Raw genomic sequence first — 6,408 nt, forward strand, 5'->3', positions numbered from 1 at the left:
ATCTCACTGTGCGATGTCTTCCTCAACAAACCACAAAGCACAGCGGTGGGTGGAGGGTGGGTTTCCACACTGCAGGACACCATTTTTAGTTTGATTTTAGAGACAAGCAGCACAGAAACCTGTGCACATATGCTGTGCTTAGCTGGTTTAAAGGGCCACACTATTTATGGCAGAAAGATTCTGTTTGCGGTACAGAGCTGCTCCTAGTTCTGCTTCCGGCGCTGCACTTTATTCAGCTGTGCTCTCACAGGAAAACAAGAAAATAAATAAATAAGTAGGCTTCGCCCTCATTTGACCTCAAGTACATTTCTGAGTCCTCCTTACTTCAAGACTGAGTCAAAATTAAGACCAAGACCAAGACCATTGCTTTGCAGCCTCGAGACCAAGATTGGGCTTAAGTACCACCCAGAGGGGACCTGTTATGCTTGATTGGACTTATGGCAAATTGTTCAATTCTAGAAAAAGTCCAGAAAAGTGTTGCATGTTTTGTCTATAAACCCATAAAACATTGCAAGTGGACCTCAGGGAAGTAGATACAATAAAAGACTAAAAGGATACGGGTTCTTTAATCAAAACAAGATGGGGTTGTAGGGTGTGTCTGTGTTTATAAGGAAAAGTACCAGGATAATCCTGTATGACTTCGCAAACTCCAGGAAACTCAGCCTGTTCCATTACACAAGGATAATACTAATACCATCATTGCATGGACACGAATGGAAAGAGAGCAGCCACCATTGTTTTCCTTTTCAGATTGTTGTACAAAGTCCTTTTCCTAGCAGAGCAATTTTGCCATTGCTCACCACTCTAGTCTGGTGAGGGCTGCTCCCTTGTAAAGTCCTGAGGCGTGGAGGTTTACATTTAACAGAGACATACCATATATGCACGTCGTGTCCCTGCTGACCTACATTTGTGGTGCTAATTGTGTCAGCTTTCCTACAGGTCAAAAAACACAGTGGCCGACCACAACAAACCACTTAATGCCAGATGCTGTTCGGTCAGAGGCTGGATTTTTGACACGTCCTCCGATTGGAATTGAGTTATTCCAGAAACGCTGCTTTTATGGTGGCGTTTTAGGTAATAAACAGTCGTTGATGCCACTGGTGAGGTACCTCAGAAACACAAGAAGAAGGTTTGAGAAATGCTGTGTGAAGCCTGGAGAGAAACAAACAAATGGCAAATGATAAACAGAAAAAAGCCCCAGAGAGAAGAGAGCGAGGAAACCGAAAGCAGATGGCTAACCACAGAGATCCGAGATGCATGGCGTCAGGAGTTTGGATGCATGGTTAAAACCTAACCAGATATCTCCTCATCATCTTATCTGAGGTCCATTGCACATGAAACCCCTCCTCTCCCTACTCACCCACACATTCACTCATTGCATTTGCATAAATAAAGATTCAGTTACGTGGTTTTATTGGAAATTCCCAGATTACCATCAGTGCTGTGGTGCTCCTCATCATGCGGTACTTGTCTACTGAGGTGACATTCCAGCGCAAATGCAAACAAATGCACTGCGTTGCGACACACTAGAAGACTTCTGCAAGCTGAGGGGTGATTTATTAGGGGTACACTTATCTTTAGCCATGTAATCTGGTGCACCTGGTACACCTACAGTCTCAAAAAATGTGCTTAACTGTACCTTTCAGGATAGGAACAAAGACAGTTTTGCTTACTTTTCACTTGTTTTGTTTGATCTTCAGCAACTTAAGTTTGGGAATATTACGCAGATGTCGGATTTTCCTCATTCCAAGTTGGAAATTTTAAGTGGGACCTTCTCCACAAGTGGGATTTCCTATGTGGAAAGCCAGCAGAGCCTCACCAACCCCAACTTCTAAATCCAAGATGGCTGCACTGCACTGCACATCTACAGTAGTAAAAGCTGTAGTATTGTACCGTTTATTAGCACGTCAGTCTATTTGTGTCTCATTAAATCAGTCGTACACACAGTCCTGTCCAACGTCTATCTGTTGCCTTGCATCATGCTTGGATGTAATATCTTATAATCCATTGATATTGCTGGAACTGGTATTGCTAACTGGGTAAAATTGCTTTTAGGGGAATTTGTTTAGCTGTTAATTATTTTTTAATTACATTAAAATAGTGTACAGTTATTGCAATGTGGATCTGAGTACTGGAACGTTGTCAACGTATAATGGGTGTGACGTCATTCCCAGCTCCGACATCCGACTTCCGAGGTAAATCGAATGCAGCATTATTGTGCCATAATTAGTTGCAGTTATTCTTTTTGCTTTGATTTCATATTAGGTTACTACTCCTGTCTTGGCTCCTGGCCATAACATTAAAACCACTGAAAGATGGAGTGAATAACATTGATTATATCGAGGTAGGAAAAATGGGCCAGTGTAAGGATCTGAGTGACTTTGACAAGGGCCAAACTGTGAAGTCCAAGACATTTCCAAAATATCAGGCAGGTCTTGTGGGTGGTTGTCGGTACACATTGGTCAGTAACTATCAAAAGTGGTCCAAGAAAGTGAACTATCTGTGAACCAGCGACAGAATCATAGGCACTTAAGGCTTAGCAAAGGCTAGCTTGCCTGGTCTGATCCCACAGAAGAGCTGCTGAAAAAAGCTAATGATGTCTTGTGGGGTTCATGCCTTGACGTGTCAAAGCTGATTTGGCAGCATGAGGAGGCTTACACTGTATTAGTATTGAAACAGGCGGTTTTAATGTTCTGGCTGATTGGTGTTTCCAGCCATTCATCTTCTTATCCACTTCTTCCTGGTCAGGGTTACAGTGCCCAGAATTTTTAGGCGCAGAGCAGAAATTCCCCCTGGCCAGAGTGCCAGTCCTTCACAGGGCATAACACACATCCATGCCTGTTACACAGGTCTGCCGTTGAACTTTTCTGTGTCTACCTGTGTCTAGTGTGTTTTTCCCCATATGCCTTTTGTCCATGTGTCATCTGTGTCTACCCTGTAGCCGCAGCCTCTCGGTAGCACTTGGTGTTCTTTGTTCATGTTCAGTGTTACATACCCAGTGTTGTTGCAGTTGCTTTCTGCTTTCATTATGTGCCTCATTCTCTATGTTTCATCTCCCTGGTTTTGTAAGTGTTCCTGTTTCTAATGTCTTGGCCAGAGAATTGTGTTTTGGCCTGCGGTAGCTTGTAGTTTTCTGGCTTTCTGTTTGTTTTCATGTAAGGATGTCCTAGCTTGGATAGATTTATTTGGCAAGCAATATCAAGGACTGTAAAAGCTGCACCCTGCCTCCATGCTTGCTTCATGATACTACCATACCATGCCACTGGTGACTAGCGGAGGTGTTGGAATGGTGGTTACTTTGATGGCGATGATGGCTGCTTGTTTGAAATGCATGGTGTTTAGGTTGTGGGACTTTGAGAGCCATGGGAAAACCATCAGCTTGTGCCCATTGTGGATTTGTGCCCAATTTGGATCGGCAATTACCGAACCCAAACATATTCCCCCCCTATCACATGCGATGCTCCTGACTGAGAGAGTCATGACTGACTGACATGACCTCCTCAGAATTGTGTGCAGCCAGCCAGCGCCTCTTTTTTCGAACTGCTGCCGATCCAACGGCACCGGGCAACCAACGCGCTCAGAGGAAAGCAAACTGCATTGGTCAGCACCGCACTGGAGTGATGTGGGGAGAAAGTGTCATCTACCGACCCTGGGGAGAGGCCAAGTGTGCTCTCTCGGGGGCCCAGCTGCTAATGGCTAGCAGCATGACCAGGATTTGAACTAGCGATCCTCTGGTCATGGTGATAGAGCCTTATTTAATGTGGACTGTGGATTTTGGGTGTGTTTAGGATCCTTATCCTGCTGTATTTTATACAGCAAAATTGTTCCCGTGCCACTGGCTGCAACACGAGGCCAGAGTTTGATTGTATTTAACAGTTGGAAAGATTTTCTTTTCATGTAATTCTGCCACCTTTTTCTACAAACATACCTTTTCTCACTGAGGCCAGATTTCCAAAATGCATCAGGCTTGTTTAGATGCTGTTTTGAAAATGTCAAATATGGTGAGGACACCGGAAAGGTTTCCTACTGATGATGTTTTCCATCATGATCATATTTGTGCAGGTGTCGCTGCACAGTAGAATAGTGCTCCCCCACTCCAGAGTCTGCTAAATGTCCATGAAGGTATTTCATGTTTCCATTGGCCTTTCTAACAGTTCAACAAGCAGTTGTCTTTGAAAGTTTGCTTGATCTTTTAGACCAGCTTCAAGTGTCAGAGACCATGCAGCATTCGGTCCTTTGTGTTGAATGTTCCTTGTGTCGGTACTAAGTCTCTATAGCTAGACTGCTTTGAAATCACATGTGTCTGCTTTGTAAAGCCCAGTACAGCGTTCTGCAGCAGAGGGACGTGGAGATAGAGGGGTATTTGAGGGTACGGCTGCTCTGAGCCTCTCTGTTTACACACCCACTTCCTGTCCTCCAGACAGATGGGCCATTGGATCACCGCCCTTGTTTCCACGACGACTGCTTTTGCTGCGGCCAATAGAGAACCACGCGACACATGGCCCATTACAAGAGCCAAGCCAAACTGGCTTTTATTGAGACTTAGAGAAAATGTGGAATATAATACATGAGCTAAAGCTACACAGCGGATCATATGGGTTCAACTGTAATCAGTTGCCAGATATCTTTAACCTCCAATCTCAGGTGCTGGCACAGCTGTATGGATCAAAAGCAAACAATAAATCTACCCTTTGCATAAATACATGGTTTTTAAAGTGATTTCATATAAAAAAAACAACAAAAACATTCAATAAAGAATAACATGTTACAGTGATGAACAATTCGTTTGTAGAACGATATAAAAAAATAGCCCATCCCAATACATCAATAAATATATAGTTAATAAGTACTCTGATACAAAACAAATCAGTGGATAAGTGAGTTAGAAAAATACCCCTGATGCTCTACAGTCTGTAGTTCAAAACTGACTCCCAAAAGGGCGACTGACAGATTGCATAATAAAATAGAACTTTGGAGAATGCATTGATCTATAGCTACTCAATCATCTATTTAACATTCTACAGTGTAATACTATCGACTTGGCATTCTGCATTCAGAAATTCTTGCATGTCTTTGTCTTGCAGACTACTTTTTGGTTCAGTAACAGCAGTAACAGATGCTTTCCAGCAACAATAACAACAGTAACAGCAATAACACGTGATAAATGTACATTTATCATGCTTTAGAACAGAGGCATTCCATCCCTGGTTCTGGAGGATCCCCTTCCCTGCTCGTTTTAGTGTTTACTCAGCTCCCAACACACCTGATCCAGCTAATCAGCTAATGAACAAGCCCTTCCTGAGATGAAGGTAGTGTGTTTAACAGGAAACCCCTAAAGGTCTACTCACACTAAGCCCGGTTGTCTTGTACCGTGCCCAAGCACGATTTTTCCCCTCCCCGTCCCGGGCCCAGAGCATGCCTACATTATCACGATGCAGGTTGAAGTAGAAACGTGAAGCCTGCCTGCCTGCCTGCCTTCCTGTTGATTTGGACTGCGCATGCACAGAACTTTATTTACTCTAAAGCCTAGTTGGAGATGTTTTGGGCACGCTGATACACAACACTCTCACATGCCCTACAGATTTATGCTCTGTTATTTGAGCAGCACGCATACGAACATTTATACCGAGGCAGCATCACTGACATCATGTTAGAGTTCTAGTCCAACTGAACTGCGCCCAAGCTCATGCTTTTCAATTAGACACAGGAGCGGTGCTGAGAGATCACACTAGTCGAACAAACCAGGCTTCGAGTGGGGGAAAGGTACTCAGGCAGAGTGTGGTTCCTCTATCGTGAGTATACCCTAAACGTCCTGGACAGGGATTCTTCCAGAACCAGGGTTGGGAACCACTGTACTAGAGCAAATCTGCACACTAGTTCAGATCTGAATCTTGCAAATAAATGATGTCTGATTTGTGTTACTGCACAAAAGAGTGCAAAAATCTTTAAGATCCTCTTAAAGGCAAATTACCTGCTTTTCCAGTGAAGCCCCCTCCCCTCACAGATTTGTACACAGAAACAAACTACACACTCATGGTCACACACATACACAAACAACACTGGTGACACAGTACCTTGCAGACTTGCTGAGCACAGGGTTGTGCTGTACACACTAAATACTGCTCAGTGTTTTGTATAAATAAAGAAACCAATGAGAATGCCCCATATAGAGTCCCTCTATCTACAACAAGACCTGCATTTGGCCCCATTTTTACTGTGTGCATTCAGGTCTCTCCTTTACAGATTCAAATCTCCAGTGCTGTGGCTTTCAAAGATAGAATAATACCGACAATGTGTTTTAGTGGGCATCTGCCTTCGGAGTAACTCTGGAGTTAACTGAAACTGTTCAAAACCATCTTTCTGCTTTTTTATATATTCTAAAATATATATGTATGGCTTATAACCGTA

The sequence above is a fragment of the Salminus brasiliensis genome, chromosome 10, assembly GCF_030463535.1.
Source record: "Salminus brasiliensis chromosome 10, fSalBra1.hap2, whole genome shotgun sequence".
Taxonomy (NCBI): domain Eukaryota; kingdom Metazoa; phylum Chordata; class Actinopteri; order Characiformes; family Bryconidae; genus Salminus; species Salminus brasiliensis.